This window comes from Nannobrachium achirus (genome assembly GCF_963921795.1).
Source record: "Nannobrachium achirus genome assembly, chromosome: 13".
In the NCBI taxonomy this organism is placed as follows: Eukaryota; Metazoa; Chordata; class Actinopteri; order Myctophiformes; family Myctophidae; genus Nannobrachium; species Nannobrachium achirus.
The window spans coordinates 13,196,527-13,214,844 of record NC_137833.1 but is presented as its reverse complement, the minus strand read 5'-3'; the positions used below and the strand labels follow the sequence as shown (position 1 = coordinate 13,214,844).

General features: G+C 39.9%; 1 protein-coding gene across 2 annotated transcripts in view; it reads left to right on the top strand.

Annotated features, from left to right (window-relative positions):
• Nucleotides 1-18,318, top strand: part of sgms1a (sphingomyelin synthase 1a) — a 72,708-nt gene that overhangs the window by 37,511 nt on the left and 16,879 nt on the right. Inside the window, exon 2 of one of the 2 annotated variants that reach the window (XM_080741066.1) lies at nt 892-982. The exons of the other annotated variant lie outside the window; for it this stretch is intronic. The gene's annotated coding sequence lies outside the window, so the exon portion shown is untranslated. The remainder of the gene's footprint in view (nt 1-891; nt 983-18,318) is intronic. 2 annotated transcript variants of the gene reach the window in all.

Sequence of the window (18,318 nt, the reverse complement as noted above, 5' to 3'; positions counted from 1 at the left end):
TGGAGGTTGTGGTTTGGCAACCAAGGAGTGTGTGTGAAAGGTTTGGCATAGGGGCAACGGTGGTGGAGATATGAGTAGGGCAAAAGTGTGACATCATGTTACGTGACGGATAGACGGACGGATGGACGGACGGACGGACGGACGGACAGTCGGTAGAGCTCTCAACGCATCTGTGTTGTGAACTAAAATAATAATAATAATAATGTATTGAATTTCTTAGATTTTCTTTAATATATTGAAATAATAAAAAAGGAGGGCAAAAAACATATATACATAAAGATGAAAACATGACCCAGTCTGCAGAACAGTGCATTAGTAGACCATGTTGCAAAGAGGTGGGTGGGTGCGATGTGTGACTACAGGCCAGGGCTTCTTTGTAGATTGTTGTGCTGTTGTTCTGGGCTGCTGCGTCGGGGTGCCTTAACTTGTTGTTAAGCTACTTAAACAGCTGTCATCAGCATCAAGTGTAGTTGCATAATGGGTAAGTATAATTGGTGTGTGTGTGCATGTGTCAACATATTTGGTAAAAGAAAAGAAAAGAAAAGAAAAAGGAACGTTGCTGACATTCAGAACTTGTTTTTTTATTGTATTCTGTAGATGGATGGTCATGGATCATTATTGATTCCTTCAGGGGGAATTCAGTTGTCAGTGGCAGCAGTAATGAATCACAGGCCAGATACAGAATAGTAAACATAGTAAAATAACTATTAATAATAGAAATAAGAAAAAACTTTTCTTTAAAGCACTTCACCCATTTTCAACTTCATATATCTTCATATAATTGGTCCTTGCTCATTATAAGATGATACCATTTAGGTCTACTACGGTGTGTGTGTGTGTGTGTGTGTGTGTGTGTGTGTGTGTCTCTCTCTCTCTCTCTCTCTCTCTCAGAGGAGGGCACATTAACCCACCTACAGTTCCAGTGACATCATCGATGGGGAATCCAAGCTAATAGAAACTACAGGCTTTCTATTCCTGAAAAGTGAGCATGCTATAGTGGAAGACATCCCCCGCCCCACCTAACAATGATATCACTGGTTGGTGGGTTTTTAAAGGACTTCCTTCCTAACCTAGACTGACGGAACTATTGCTGTATTGACTTTGACCCCTAAGGACCTTCCAGGGAGAGTGCTCATGTGCGTCTTGCGGTGACACGCTCCCTAGTTTTTCTTCTTCTCTGAGCTGCTTTTTTTGTTAGTTTTTTCGCACTGATTTTTCACTTTGCACTATTAGGTTGTGTTGGTAGTTTCTGAGTATTCTGCTTTGTTTAACAATGTCAGTGAGATACTTGTTGCACTAACTAGCATTTACTGTTACGGTCTCTTTTTGTAAGTCACTTTATGTATATATACTTATATATTATTCGCCCCCTCTATTGATGCACCTTTTCTTTATTGGTACTGTACTGCTCTTTTTTTTTTTTCTTTTACTCTTATCTATCTTTTGTCTTCTCTGTAACTTTGTAAATACTGTATACTGCTATGCTACAACTGGACAACTGAATTTCCCCCTTGGGATAATAAAGGTATCTATCTATCTATCTAGTCCTCCTCTGAGACACAGACCAACTATCCGCAAGCTCCCAGCGCGACACAGAGTGCCCCTTGTGAGCTTGTATATCTGCTATTATTCAATAGCTAAAGTATAAAATATTAATTCTAGGCCTAAATTGGTTAAGAACCAGTGCTGTAAAGTAACCAGAGTGGGGTTTTCCGTTCTCATTTAGTCAACGTACTGTTAATTTTTCACCCTGGTACCTTAGCTGACACCGTGGCTTACGTGGAGCTGGGTAAATATTTGCCCTGCGTTGTCTACGTGTATGGCATTCTGAAAGCAGGTGTAAGCGATACAGGTGAGAGTGATATGTTCACCCATATAGCCGCTCTCAAAAGATAAAGTTCTGTAACGGGAGACTACTGTTTCAAATAAAGCTTTGTCAAAAGGGAAAAGGTCTCCACCCAAAGGGGGCCAGAGGAAAGGCAAACAAAGGATGCCCTTGAAAGAGTTTCTTTTGAGAAAGTGTGCTTTACTAGTTTCATTATTCTTTTTTTATATCTCCGTCATTGTTTTGTCGGTTATGCAAGGTTGGTTGCCGACGTGTGGCTTCAGTTTATGCAACATTTTGGCCTATTGTTTCAGGGGAAAAAACGAATTCCCTGAAGTAACAGGGCAGGGCGATATGACTGTGTGAATCAATGTCGCAATTATTTCTAACTTTTTCCTGGTTTACCATTGAGGGTTGGGATCCTTTAGGATCTTAACGATTCCGATTCCTCCTTCTTCAACAGGGGGTCCGGGACCCCTAGGGGGTCCTCAGAGTTACTACAGGAGGACCTCCAAATCTTCCAATCCTTTTTATTTTAACAACTTGAAGCCTAGTGTCCATATTCTGAGAACTGTAGACAAAAATAGCAGATCTACAGCCTCACAACGCCTCGCGCTTCGAGGCGTTGTGAGCTTGTAGATCGGCTAATTTCGGCAAAGAGGTTTGGTGTAGAGGGGAAAAAGAGCAGACTAAGTACAGAGTGAAAGGTCCAGTTTATTAGGTAATGACGGCTCAAGCGGTTAAATATCTGAAAATACAAATTGACATGAATCCAAAATACACTGTCAAACGATGAAACTACAGTATATGGAATATCTGAAAAGGTTGTGGGGGTCCCTGCTTCATCTCTCTCAACTAAGGGGTCCTTGGCCTGAAAACATTGAAGACCCCTGCTGTACAGGGCGTTCCAAATGGACCCTTGCAAGGTCTGTAACTTGAAATTAAAGAGGTGGAGAACCACCTCTGGTATTGTAATTGTATAGCAGCAGCTGTGAAGTCCACACACCAGCTCTGACAGTGTGATTAAAAAAAAAGAAAAAACTGTTCCAGAAACGGTTCCAAACATGATTGAACCCATTCCTGGTTGCTTGGTTTGATCCGGGTCCTCTGGTTCTGGACACCAACCCTAATTACGATTGATGAAAGGTTATTTTAATGAAAACAACAGTTGCTGGACCATCTGCCTCCGTGTTGTGGAGGGGAAGAGAGAGGATAGAGACAGAACGAGAGATCAATCATCAACCAAGCAAAACTTGGAATTACAGCATGTCGCACGCCAGCTTTCAAACAAATCAAACGCTATTCAAACGTTCACAAGCAACAATGGGGCCATTCTTTAAACCCTGAGAGAATGTGTCAGTAACTGTTTATTTGAACAAGCTGAGAATTGCAAGGGGAGGAGGGGAGTAAAATGAACAAATAACCGAGATTAGCTTTTTTTGATTTATCGGCTATGAAAACAACACGTGTCGTGTACTGGTCTGGAGCTTGAGAAGGTAAGCAGCAATGAGCACAGAGATAAAAGGAGGGTGTGGAGGGGGCTTGTTGGAATGGGCGGTGTTACATCCAGATTGTGTGTGTGTGCGTGTGCGTGTGTGCGTGTGTGTGTGGGGCTGGCCTGGGAAGAGAATGGGAGACGTGGAGAACTGGTTTCTGTTCCACTGGAGTTTGTTCACTACTATTTATTGCTCCTCTCCTCTCCTCTCCCAGTAACATGTTGCTAGAGCAGGTTAAAGATGAAGAGGAAATGACTCAACCACTAGAGGACTGAGGGATTAAAGGGATATTTCACTTTCAAAAAAACTTTTGGTCATTTTATTGTCTCCACCAGCCGAAGGCATGGGGGAGAGTATGTTTTCGTCTCCGTCCGTTCGTGCGTCCGTCCGTCCGTCCGAAATCAGCCTCATGGTGGCGCTATAACAGGCCAATTCGTGGTTTTACCTATAACTCCACCGATCAGTTTCAAACTTTGTAAGCGCACTCCCTAGAGGCCAAGGAAAAACCCTTTCCTTGCATTTTTCACATCAGCCTTTTATAGCGCCACCAGGAGGCCGACTTATGTAAGACACATTTTTGGATATTACTCCTTCAGATTTTACCCACAATTAACACAAATCAGTACACAGTATATCTACAGTCATATGATCAAGACGGATCTGTCCCATATTAAATATTCCATCCTGATTGGCTAAGATTGGCCTCCAAACTTTGCAGGATTGATCCGTTTCAAACAAAATGCCTCAAATCATGAACACAGCGTGCAATTGTAATGAAATTGTGCACGCACATTCACAAAAGGCCAAGAAAGAAATTACACTACAAAATGTTCAAATCAGCCTCATGGTGGCGCCATGAAAGGTCTAAGATTGGTGAAGAACACATGCCACCCTTTTTACATTGGCCTATTATAGCACCACCAGGACGCCTGGCCTGGTGGAGACCTGTGCTCGGAAGAGCACTGCTTCTAGTTGTCTAATCAGGCTTTTATGAACACCCTGGACAGTTTTTAATTGGCTTGATTCAGTATTGAGGTATTTGATGTAAATGTTATCAGGCCCTCCTCCTGCAGGACGCCTCCCCATACACACCCATTGTAACTTCAAACTCCATTTGAACCATGATAAATTCATCAAAAACACCCATTATCTTTTTCTGGTGACTCAAACTACCCTCCTAATACATGAGCAGGCTGTGCTTTTTTGATAACTTTTTTCATTTATTTGTAATAATTATTTGGGAAAATGGGAAATAAAATACAATAAAAAAATATTAGAAAAAGTAATTGTAGTGGGATACGAGCACAATATTTTCCTCTGAGATTTAGTGGAGTAGAAGTAAAAGTACTTCCAGTAAAGTAAAAAAAATACCTCAGAATTGTACAGTATTGAGTTACTTTACACCACTGAAGACATGTTGGCCAGCTAGGCCACAGGTAATTATTAAGCAGTTTGTGGGAAGTATCTAAGTACATTTACTCAAGTACTGTTCGTAACTTTAGCCCCCTTTCCACTGACATGGCCCAGCACCACACCACATCACATCACACCACACCACACCACACCGCCCACTTGCCAGGTTTTCCACTACAAGGACCTGGGTGGAGTGGTGTGAAAGTGGTACTAAACGTGGTACTAAAAAGTATCCAATATAGTTTAGGTCTGAGCTAGGCCAAGCAGGGCCAAACACTTCATAATGACTGATCACTCACTGACTTTTCATTTAGACCACCAGGATATAGTTGTAATACATAATAGATTCTATTGTGTTATAATCACTATTATAATCTATTATATTGTATTATAATTATCATAGTAATGCATTATAATAATGTATAGTGTATCATAATCACAGTTATAATCCATTATAGTGTATTATAATTAGGATAGTTGTAATACAAATGTATATTGTATTATAATCACATTTAAAAGGGTCAATTTGTTTCTTACCGATATGGGTACTTTTGTGTAATGGAAAATGTAGATATTTGTATGTGGTGTGGTGTGGTGTAGCTGTAGTGTGGTGCTAAAGCTGCAGTCGAAAAGGGGCTTTAGAGGTACAGTACTTTACTCGAGTGTTTACCTTTTACCATACCTTCTCCGATACCTCAAATATTGTAAATATTGTACATAGTCCACTCCACCCCACAAACCTCAGTTACTTTGACGATCTTTTATTATGAATACAAAACCCATATTCTATAACTCGGCTATTACAAAATAGCAGCTGGACAAGGCAAGCTGAGTACTTGTACTTTTGGTACATTTTGATGGCAAGGACTGCCGGTAAAGACATGTGGCCACAGGTAATCATTAAGCCAGTAGAACAGGTATTTTGTAACATTGCCTACATGTGTAACGGACCAGCATGGGTCTGTTGTGTCAACTTGGCGTGTACTCTTGACTCTCTGTAGAGAGAGTGGCCTTTGTTGTTGCGTTAACCACTGAAGCCATATACCTGTATATCGTCGTTGTCGGGTGGAAACCTTGTATGTCAAAAAGAAAATAGTGAAAATAGCCGATCTACAAGCACACAACGCCTCGCATCGCGAGGCGTTGTGTGCTTGTAGATCTGCTATTTTCACTAGTCTTGTGCGACAGTCTTGTGTGATGAAGCAGGGGTTTACAAAAAAACATACACATTTGAAACTTGGAGATACAAGGTTTCTGCACGACCGTGACTATATGCTTTGTCATGCGACAAATAGTGAAAATAGCAGATCTACAAGCTCACTAATGTGTTGTGAGCTTGGTGTTATTATTTGTTTTGCTTTGGAAATATTGGAACATTTTGGAAAATCTCTACTGTATGCAGCCAGCGGGGAAAAACGAAACAGATTAAAGAAATGAATGACTGTACATTTCCATTGCAACAACCTACTGTAACTGAAAGCATTGCACCATGGCCGCTGCAGCTGCTATTGACAATGAAATGCATATTCCACAAACTTGGCAATACAGTTTCTCACCGCTCCCCTGACAACAGGTTCTTCTGATCCAAACAAAAATACACGTTATATCTGTGATATGTACAGATCAATATCAGAAAATTATAATATTTTGTAAAAGTAAATATTCTTGAAACTTTCATATATTCTGGATACATTGCACATTCGGTGAATTATTCCAAACGTTTTTATTTATTTATTTATTTATTTCTAATTTTGAATTTATATGGCATACAGCTTATGAATATCAAAAGTCCATATTTCAAAATATTACAATATTACACGAGAACACTCAAATCAAGGATTTATAAAAATTATATTTGAGAAATGTCAACCCTCTGAAGTAATTTTTTCCCTTGCTTTGAACTTGTATATCTGCCATTTTGAAATACCGGTAGCCAAAGTACAAAATAATGCTTTATCTCAAATCTAAAAGGACAGACTAGGTGCTTTCCCCAGTCTTAATGGGCGAAGGCATATTGTGCATATGTGCATATGTGCATATGTGCATATGTGCATCTCATGAATGTGCTGCTCCAGGAAGTGGAGAAAGAAATACGATTATCTGGATTCCAGTTTCGTTTTCTGCTCTTCAGAATTGACTTACTAGTCAATCTTCAACCTACAGGATGCATCTCTCATCCAATGAGCATGAGAGGGAGAGTCAGATGATTTCCAATTCATCAAGATTAGTCTGTGGCTTATAGCTGTTTGTTGTGGATGAGTCACTGGGTTCCATGCTTGGCCTCCAGAGCGCTGGCCAGGTTGCTGGACCTCACCTCTAGGTAGGGCTGTCACAATTATTACATAATCGTCTAATCGTGATTATTTGACATTATCACAATTATTTTGTCATAATCGTGAATGTTGAAAAATGTCAGAAATAGTGGAAATAGCAGATCTACAAGCTCACAACGCGTCGCATCGCGACGCGTTGTGAGCTTGTAGATCGGCTATTTCCACTATCAATGCTATTTTTTAAGTAGTAAGTTGTCAACTATATCAATAATGTATTTGTATATTTAGGTTATGTGTCATATCTACCATATGCAACTTCAAAGCCTAAAAGCCAAACAGAAATGTAATTATCAACGACAAAAACACAATTAAATCGTTAATCGCCAATTATTTGAGTGACAATTAATCGTAATGTAAAATGTCATATCGTGACAGCCCTAGGTGTAACGATACATTTTAACAGCGATACGATACACATCACGATACATGGTTAACGATGTGATACATGGACGATATTGGTTCATTCATGGCGATTCGATTCAATGATTTAAAATCGATATAGCAACTATTTAGCAAAGAAATTAAATCTGTGTAGAACGTGTAAAAAATCTATTACCAAGCAAGTAAACGCTGTGATTATCTAGCAAATACATGGACATTATATTTCAACACGTATGGACAAATCCACCTTGACATGATCACAGAGATTACACACATTTATCCATAGACCAAGGGTAGCTATATGGAATGGAAAAGTAATTGGACCCCTCTTTTTCATTTTTCCTCTTAAAATTGCCAAATACAAGGCACAAATACTTAGTTTCCATACAATCAAGTATTTGCATTGCAAAACGATTCGATACCGATTACCGCATTTTAAAACTATACGATACAAAGCCAAAACTGTACAATATTTGTCTTTTGTAAATGATACGGTAGATCATTGCAAATTAAATACTATATTGTTACACCCCTACTCACCTCACAGCATCATCGCCGGCGTTAAGCCGGGCTGTGGAAAAGAAGGGTGGTGGTGTGTTTATATTTGTGTCGGCTTTGACATAATTGTCCCCGGGGAGAGTTGAGGGTTCAACGCCCTCTCTCTGTCTGGGGAAGTCATGTGTGCTAAGACTCAGCACCGCACCGTCACTCCGTTTTTCCACGCACAGACAGACACACAAATCATCTTCCAAATTGCTCCTGTCGCCTTTTTCCTTTTCCTCTCTCTCCCTTGTTTTTTTTTATTATAACATATATACATTTTTTTGCTTCACCACATGAACTGTAGTGTTCCTGTTCACCGGCAAACCTTCAGCATCAATAGCCGACCTACAAGCTCATGTAAGCTCAAATGCGACATGGTGTGAGCTTGTAGATCGTCTGTTTTCGGGTAGAGATTTGGGGGAAAATGTTGATTGATAGTTGGGACTTTATTGACCCCACAAGTGAAATGTAGTAACCAGAGCAGTTCTTTCCCAATTCAAAGGATCTTTATTGGCATGAGAAAACGTATGTTTACATTGCCAAAGCAAGTGTCAAAACGTAATAGAACAATTTTGCAGTCACTTTTGTCACATTTTCCTCCAAAACTATTTAAAATGGTACACAAAAAGCCTCATATTTCAAAAGTGTTTAAAGGTAGCAGCTCTGTTAATACGTGCAGTCTATGTCAGAGATCCACTCTGTACAGATATTGTTTATACGTGCATTACTGTAGGTCTAGTATGGCAGAGATCCACTTGGTATTTTTGGGAGGCCACGAAGGCCATGGTCGTCGTTGCCCCTCAGTTTGGCCTTTTGCCCCTCAAAAGAATTGCATGCCCCGAGGCCACAGTGGCATTAACACTCGCATGACTGAGCCTGATTTTGAGATTTCGAGGTGGAATGGGTTTGCTTAGGAAACTCTCTGAAATTTGCCCTTTCATGACTTTTCCTTAACATACAAGCCAAGTCTTGTTTTTTTTCTACCATCTGAGACGTTTTGTAAATATGAAATACATATTTTTGAGTGTTTCTTGAGCAATCTAATTCCATTTCCCAGCCCCATAAAGTTTATCTGGAAAGAAAGATGACTGGAAGAAAGTCAGCCAAGTACTACAGTGTCCACACTAATGAAAGATAAAGAGACACCAGTACAAGAGTGATATTTGTCATTAGTCCACTCCTTAGTCAACGGGGGAGCTGCAACTAAGCATACAGGTGTTCCAAGTGGATAAAAGAATGCTCCCGTCCCGTGGTCTAGAGGTTTTCTCCTTTTTCTCAAGGAGGTGTACAACAGAGAGAAACGCAAAACAAAGATCGCAAAGAGGACCGGCGGCGTGACGCATGATGTGTCACAAGCCGTCACACTCAAGTCCTTTTTTAGTTTGCTAATCCGTCAGGACAGCCGCGGCGTTTTTGTTCCTATGTGTCATTCATTTATTTCTGACTGGTCTCCAGGACACATTTAGCTTTGACAGGTTTATGATAATGAAGGTTAAGAGATCAACGCCCGACATAAAACAGAACATATCGTCACTGTCGGGCAGAAACCTCATATCTCCAACTTTCAAATTTGTATGTTTTTTCGCGAAGTAAAGCCCTGCTTCATCAGACAAGGCCGTCGCACAAAAGAAGTGAAAACAGCAGATTTACAAGCACACAACGCCTCGCACACAGCGAGGCGTTGTGTGCTTGTAGAATGGCTGTTTTCACTAGTTTAGTTAATTTTTTTAAATGATAAAAACGAACGGTTTTGGACATACAAGGTTTCCACCCGACAACGACGATATGTGTGCAAAATATGCTGTCCATATGGTCTTGAGAGATAAGAGTGATCCAATGTTTTATGTGACCTTGTAGATCTATTTTTGAAAAACGTTTACTTTGTATGATTTGAGTGGAAGCAATAACTGTGTGCATCCTCTACTTGTGTCTTTATAACGTTCTACATGATCACATCCTCCCGAAGCTAGTGAAAGGAATCCAGTATGTGATGTCACCAACCAAAACATTCCACAGCTAATCCACAAGGAAAAGGGAGTCTGACATTTTTTAGATAAGTCCAATTCCTTAGACTATTTACAATTCTAGGCCTTTAAGCAGACGCTCTTAGCCAGAACGACTTACAAAAGGTCACGATCAGAGTAAATGGTTTGAACGCTTAGTCAGTAAAAGACAGGGTAAACCGTCTCTGTCGGGTAGAAACTGTTTCTTTTCAGGATTCAAATGCAAAAAGCAGCAGATCTACAAGCTCGAAGCACGTCGCTTCGCTCCGCATTTCGAGCTTGTGGATCTGCTACTTTTGATGCTTTTGTGTGACGCTGTAGTGTGATCAAGTAGGTGCGTCAAGCACAACGAGTTAGAATATGGAGATACGTATGAGGTTTCTGTCTGCCAGCAACGACATGATGTCAGTAACCAGAACATTCCAGAACTAATCCACAAGGAGGAGTCCCAACATTTTAGATAAGTCCAATTATTATTATAATTTCTTTTTTGGCTATTTACAATTCTAGGCCTTTAGCAGACACGCTTATCCAGAGCAAGGTCAAGACTCAAGATCAGAGTAAATGGTATGAACTATGAACGCTACGTCACCAAACGGTCAAGTAGCAGTGGCCTTGAGCAAAGTGTTGAAGCTCCAGTGGACAATAGTACGATAGAGTGTGTGTGTGTGTGTGTGTGTGTGTGTGTGTGTGTGTGTGTGTGTGTGTGTGTGTGTGTGTGTGTGTGTGTGTGTGTGTGTGTGTGTGTGTGTGTGTGTGTGTGTGTGTGTGTGTGTGTGTGTGTGTGTGTGTGTGTGTGTGTGTGTGTGTGTGTGTGTGTGTGTGCATGGCACAGTGGTGGAAAAAGTACTCAATACGGCATTCTAGAATAAAGTCCGGAATTCAAAATCTACTTGAGTAAAAGTATGAAAGTGTTGGCATCAAAATCTACTTAAAGTACAAAAAGTAAAAGTACAAAATGTTTGAAAATAGCACGTCTACAAGCTCACAATGCGTTGCAGCGCCACACATTGCAGCCTGATCGTCTATTTTCAAATAGCCAAGGTATAAAATAGGGTTAAAGTGATTAATGTATGTTTTATAATGTTATAATTTAAAACTGAAAAAAACTAACTAGTAACTAAAGTTCTTAAGTAAATATAGTAAAGGTACACTATTTGGATTCGAGATGTAGCGGAGTAGAAGTAAAAGTATTTTAAATACTCAAGTAAAGTACAGATATCTCAAAATTGGATGCTAAAATAAATAAAAAAAATCGAAAATATTTTATAAAACAATAAGCTTCATACATGTGTTTCTATTAAAAAATGACCACAAAAATCGTAAAATAATGATAAAATAATCATTTTGACCATTGTCAGACCGACACTTTGTTTATATTCTAGTCTATTCTTTGATTGTGTTAGACTAGGATGTAAACAAAGTGTCGGCCCGACAATGGCCAAAATGATTATTTTATCATTATTTTACACTTTTTGTGGTCATTTCTTATTTGAAACACATATATGAAGCTTATTTTTTTATTAAAAAAAATTCGCAACATTTTTATTTTAGCATCCGTTTTTCAAGATAAAGTTGACTATAGCTCCTTTAAGTAAATGTGCTTAGTTACTTTCCACCACTGGTGTAGCAGGGCGTTGCTGAAAGAGAGCACTCATGCGCAGGCAGCACACCTACCCTGGGTAAATAAAGGAAAAAGAGTAAATACAGAAAGCAATGAAGCTAAGTGCTACAAAGTAGCTAGGATACTAGGTAAACACAGACAGTGATTGTCACGTGCCTTTTTTGTGTTGAAATAAAACCTTTAGTAATTTGTGTTAAAAATAAGTGACAACAGACAGTGATAGCAGCACCTGTAGTGATTTTCTTTTCCGTACAGATAATAACAAAGTTGTTTCCGGAGCTCTGTTAAAAAAACGGTTAGAGTGGTTCCCCTGACAACACGGTGAAGTCAGAGCATGACAGAGTGGCAAACCCATAGATAGACCTTACAAAAGTGTACTCGTCCAGACGGACGGAGTCAGCATGTGCCGTTTTACATACTAATCTGCGACCTTCGGTCACAATTAACATGAACACCATGTCCTCTGCTGCTTGACATATGTGCAGTCCAGCGCAGGGACGTGCTGGCCATTGGGAAAAGCGGGACAACTCCCGAATGGCCGGTTCATTCCCGGCCATTAGGAAAAAAAAAAAAGAAAAAATGTCGGCTTTTGTTCCATTTTGAAGGGCTGGGCGGCCAACAAAGTAAATCGTCACTGTCGGGCAGAAACCTCGTATCTCCAAGTTTCAAATTTGTAAATTTTTTCGCAAAGCAAAGCCCTGCTTCATCATACAAGGCCATCGCACAAAAGTAGTGAAAACAGCAGATCTACAAGCAGTGCGAGGCGTTGTGTGCTTGTAGATCGGCTGTTTTCACTAGTTTAAATCATTTTAAAATGATAAATACACACATACAGACATACAAGGTTTCCACCCGACGACGACAAAATATAACTTATGTAAATGACCCACTGGCTTGTCACTTCTTCGAGTAGCAGCAGCGCTATAGAGAGAGATCTCTCTATAGTGCGCAATGAGGGCCTCTCCAACTCTTTTTCCCGGGCTGAATCAGGGGCCCAGCGGTATCCTGGTCTGGTCACACTTCCCATGACCTCCAAAGGGGAAGAGAGAGAGAGAGAAATAAAAGACCAATCCAGTCCAAATTCTTCTGTAAGAAGCAGTGAAACCTTCTGCATTCTGCAAGATCCCATTTCCTTTATCTGAGGAAACGTATCTCCTTATGCAGCAGCCGTTTCCCAACCTTTTCTGGATCCAGGGCAGTGTTCTTTTCTTCCACAAAAAGCGATATGACAGAAAATGTTTTTCGACTACCTTTTTTATTTATTTCACAGACAAACTGAATAAAAATGAAATAAAAACTAAATCTAAGACTAATTATGTTGTCAGTTTTGTCAACAAATAAAAACGATACTAAAATGTTAGGCAGGGACTAGTGGAGAAGAGATCCAGTAGAATCGATTGTGTCGATTGTGTTACAGCTTGGAGTAATGGAACTAATATCAATTGAATACCTTGTTTGTCAGAAATGTATACTTCTAAGTTACAATGAAAGCCAATTTGTCAAGATTTTAAAGATCTACTTTTTTTCATATTGTTATAATGAAAATCTTAAAAGGATCCCTGGCTAATACGACAAATATGCCTTAATACATTATAATTGTCCTCTATAACTATAATGTAAAATTAAAAACACCTTAAATATTTTATTTCTACTAAAAATAGCTAATCTTTCACTCAATAGGGGAAATGCCTGTCGCAAGTTGATGATGTCATAAATGTCATGTGTGATCTATCCCTATGGAAATTATGGCATGCATGTGCAAAAAAAAATATTTGAAATATTGATTTGATGGTCATATTAACCATAGGAGGTATTACATTTGTTTTTATTTTCACATGCATGCCATAAATTCCATAGGGATAGATCACACATGACATTTATGACATCATCAACTTGCGACAGGCATTTCCCCTATTGAGTGAAAGATTAGCTATTTCTAGAAGAAATAAAATAATTGAGGTGTTTTTAATTTTACATTGTAATAGAGGACAATTATAATGTATTAAGGCATATTTGTCGTATTAGCCAGGGATCCCTTTAAGTTTTAACAATTCTTTTGGGGGCCCTGGTTGCGGTGTCCTAGTGTCACACAGGTTGGATAGAAAATTAAAAATAAAAAGATCCTTTAGGCTAAATGATGTTGACGGTAGTTCTTTGCCCCAGGGGAGAGTGTATAGGACCTGCTCTTTGTTCGGCTCTAATCTGATTCTCAGTTGGGCTTTGCATGTGGAAGCAGTCGTCGCTAGAGATTTGCCTGTGTCAGGGGTGTGGCACCAAATTCTGGGCCCTGGGTACAAGGATTCACTGCGGGTCCCCCATTAATGTTCTTCATAGGGGGAGGAGGGGGTTTAACCCATTTAGACTGGGAACGCATTATTTTGTGCTTTAACTATTGAAAAATAGCAGATATACACGCTCAATATACACGCTGCAAGCTTGTAGATCTGCTATTTTTGAAAAATCGTGAAAAGTCTTTGACTATTTCAAAAGGTTTAAACATAATGTTTCTATGTCAGTGGTGCTCAGTGGTGCTTTTTCATGAGAAGGACCCCCAAAATGATATGTATTTGGCCCCCCCATCTCAAAATATTTATCCCCCCCCAGAAGCAAAATTTGAGTTACAGATGTTCAGATTTGCACTCATTTTCACGACTTTTCAAAAATAACAGATCTACAAGCTTGCGAGTGCCGTGCTGTGAGCTTGTATATCTGCTATTTTTCAATAGCTAAAGTATAAATTAATGAAGGCCTCCACCACCTTGGGCCCTAGTAACTCAGTCCCACCTTTCCCCCTCTTGTGACGCCCCTGCACCTGCTTTATGCACGTGTGGGAGATGAGTTCATCATGCTGCTCATGTTGTTTTGACTTTGTTTCTGTCAGCGGGTGGAAAAAAACTCAAACCTCATACTGTATATGTCCAAAACTGTAACTTTTGGGGATTCAAATTCAAAAAAGTAGTCAAACGTGTCGCTTCGCGCCACACTTCGAGCTTGTGTTTCAAATATAGAGAACATGGCAGAGCCAAAAGCTAACAGAAATGTATCTCAATTCTACAGAGAACCTTTCGCTGAGTAATATTTGACCAGGCAGGAGTATCGATACTTAACACTCAACCCAGTAAAACCCAGGGAAAACATCTGTGAAAGCATGTGTGTGGCTATTATAAAAATACAGTAGCAGATGTGTACAAGCTTGTACATCTGCTATTTTTGATCATTTTTAGAAAAGCTCACAACTTGTAGCTTTTGTAGCTGTTGTGAGCTTGTAGATCGGCAATTTTTTGGCAAAGACATTTGATAGAGAGTGAAAAAAAGACTGTATCAAGTACGTATATTCTACAGAAGGTACCTTTTACCTATTGTAGAGGGTTTAAATGGTACCGGATATGCAGCTCGGCAAATAAAAGGTGAATTGATCCCAGAGCATGACGGAGGACGATATCACCATAAATTAAATGTCCACGATTATGATTACCGTGAGTGTTTTTTATCACGATAAACGATAATATCACTTATAGTCCCATCCCTAATATCTACACTGCAGCATTGATACCATACTTATGGGGGGGCGAGAAAGAATGCGGACTTGTTCCATCGCTGTTTTGGAGGCATTTGTAGAACCGTCCTCAGGTTTTAACTCTCAAATACCTGGAACGCGCCCGAGTCGCGTTAGATTTGAACCACTTTAACCATTATTTTATGCTTTAACTATTGAAAAATAGCAGATATACAAGCTCACAGCGCGGCACCGAGTGCCGCGCTGCGAGCTTGTAGATCTGCTATTTTTGAAAAATCATGAAAATGTGTGCAAGTCTTTGAATATCTTTGACCCGATCTTTGACCCGACTTCTAAATCCTTCCTCTAAATCAGCTGTTCTCAAACCTTTTCATGTCAAGGACCCCCAAAATTGCATTTATTCGGCCGCAGACCCCCATCTCAAAATATGTTGTTCCAGGGACCCCCCAGAAGCAGAGATTTGAGTTACAAAAGTCTGCTTTGAAAAATATATATTGAAAAATGTGCACACATTTTAACGACTTTTCAAAAATAGCAGATCTACAAGCTGTGAGCTTGTAGATCTGCTATTTTTCAATAGTTCAATCATTCAATAATTGTAGGCCTAAATGGGTTAACTGGGATTGAGTACTTTGTCCAGCACAGTAACAGTACAGTACGTTTCCCCCTCTAACTGCTGATAGAGTACAGTGGTGTCAGGGCCGTAATACGCCGCTCTCCCTGTACAGTATAAGCTGATTCACGGTGCAAAGGTCCCCGGTGCACCAACTGCCTCGGTGACGGCTAATCTAATCAGTCTTTATGCTCCGCTAACAGATACTCGTTCACACTCTTATGTGTCCATTTCTCCCTTCCCCGTTCTCTCCCCTCACCTTTCATTCTGTGATTTCATTTGTTCTCTCCCCCCACGCAGAAGGAAGCTTTGATAGGGTTGGGCTGTCGCCAGCGGTGTACAGCAGTGATACTGAAACTCTGGCCCGCGGGCCACCTTCCGTTTCAGAGATAGTGGCCAAAACATCTTGAAACCCATTTAGAACGGGTACACATTTTGTTTTCTATGTCAGCAATCTGGCCAGCCATCGTCAAAGAAAAGGTCCTTTTCACTTAACTGGAGCTCAGTTAGTCTGTTCTTGAGAGACTACTATGTCAGTGGTTCTCAAACCTTTTCATGTAAAGGACCCCCAAAATGATATTTATTTGGCCACGGACCCCCATCTCAAAATATTTCGTTCCAGGGACCACCCAGAAGCAACATTTGAGTTACAAACGTTCGCTTTGAAAATACATATACAGTATTTTCTGGACTATAAGGCGCACCTGACTATAAGGCGCACTGTCAATGAATGGTCTATTTTCAAACTGTTTTCATATATAAGGCGCACCTGACTATAAGGCGCACATAATAGACGCTTATGCATCCAACAGATGGAGCTGTGCTAAAGGGAATGTCAATGTCAATGAATGATCCATATATAAGGCGCACTGGACTATAAGGCGCACTGTAGTTTTTTGAGAAAATTAAAGGCTTTGAGGTGCGCCTTATAGTCCGGAAAATACGGGTATTCAAAGACTTGCACACATTTTCACGACTTTTTCAAAAATAGCAGATCTACAAGCTCGCAGCTTGTATATCTGCTATTTTTCACTGGTTAAAGCATTCAATAAATCTAGGCCCTAAATGGGTTAAAGCGGCCATTGAAATCCTTGATTTTCGCATTTAATTTTTTTTATCAGTGGCTCTGCCCTACTAATTAGTATACCTAAAACGACATTGTAGGCCTAATGCAAATCAAATGAAATAGAGATGTACTGTAGCTCTACTTAACAACTGCATCATTAGCCATTTGGTAGCTAAACAGTCTGGGGAATCTATTTTAAATAGATTGTTTGATTTGATTTTATTTTCCTTAGCCATAACTATCTATTTTCACAAGTTTATCTTCTGTAAAAAGCCATTTGTGTTGTCATAAGTCATAAATAACATTGTAAAGCAATTCAAAGAGAGATAACATAATGCATATTGCACTTGTCTTACGTTATGTGGAAATAAAGCAAATAAAAAAGAGAAGTTATCAAGTAATGTCATGTTATCAACTGGCCCGTGGCCCCTTGACATTTTTGTAACGTGGCCCAAAGGGATGGTGTTTTCTGCTGGTGTTTCAGTCCGAGCGTATCAAAGGGTGCGTTCGGAAATGCGCACCGGGTGTGCTCAGTGTAGTGAGTGAGTGCCTAAACCTAACCCTAACCTCAGTAAAACTATGCCTAACCCTAACCCTAACCTTAACTTCAGTAAAACTATGCCTAAACCTAACCATAACCCCTAACCCTAACCACACCCGGTGCGCATTTACGAACGCACCCTTTGATACACTCTGACTGAATCACCAGCAGAAAACACTCTCCCGTGGCCCAAAGGCTCAGATGTTGGAGTATCCCTGGTGTAAAGCACTGGTTCCCAAGCATTTTTGTGGGTCGCAGACACATTTTTATGGGTCCCTAAATGTTTTGTTTCCTACATTTTGTTTTTGATTATTATTATTTTCCAACAACATTCCCCAAAAAGCTCAATGATTTGAAAACTTTAGTTACTAGTTTGTAGATTTTGATTATTATTACAAAACATACATTACCCACTTCAGCCCTATAGGATACGGCCCTATAGTGTGTGCCAGCGGCTACGTCATTGTAGTCCTTAGCGGCCATTTCTTGGGTCAAAACACAGGTGTTTCAATTGTTTGATTGCATAGAACTAATGCTATAGTCTAATCAGAACACCTGTGTAAGGCTGTGTTTACCCAAGAAATGGCCGCTCTTAGAACTACATTTGGCACACCCTATAGGCCATTTTCTAAAGATTTTATTTATTCATTTAACTTGTGAAATGGGACATTCTGCATAATGAGTACTTTCTACTTTTGGTACTTAAAGTACATTTTGATGCCAATACTTCTATACTTTTACTTGAGTAAAGTCTTAATTCCGTACTAACAGTAGTGTAACAGAGTACTTCTCCATTGCAGTAGTGATACTTTTACATTTGAGTATTTTTTTTCCACCACTGGCTGTCGCACATGGCTCACGCTGCGGTCTTAGTTATTCACGTGTTTATTTTGTTAGCCACCCCCCTCTTTAGTGTGTGTGTGTGTGTGTGTGTGTGTGTGTGTGTGTGTGTGTGTGTGTGTG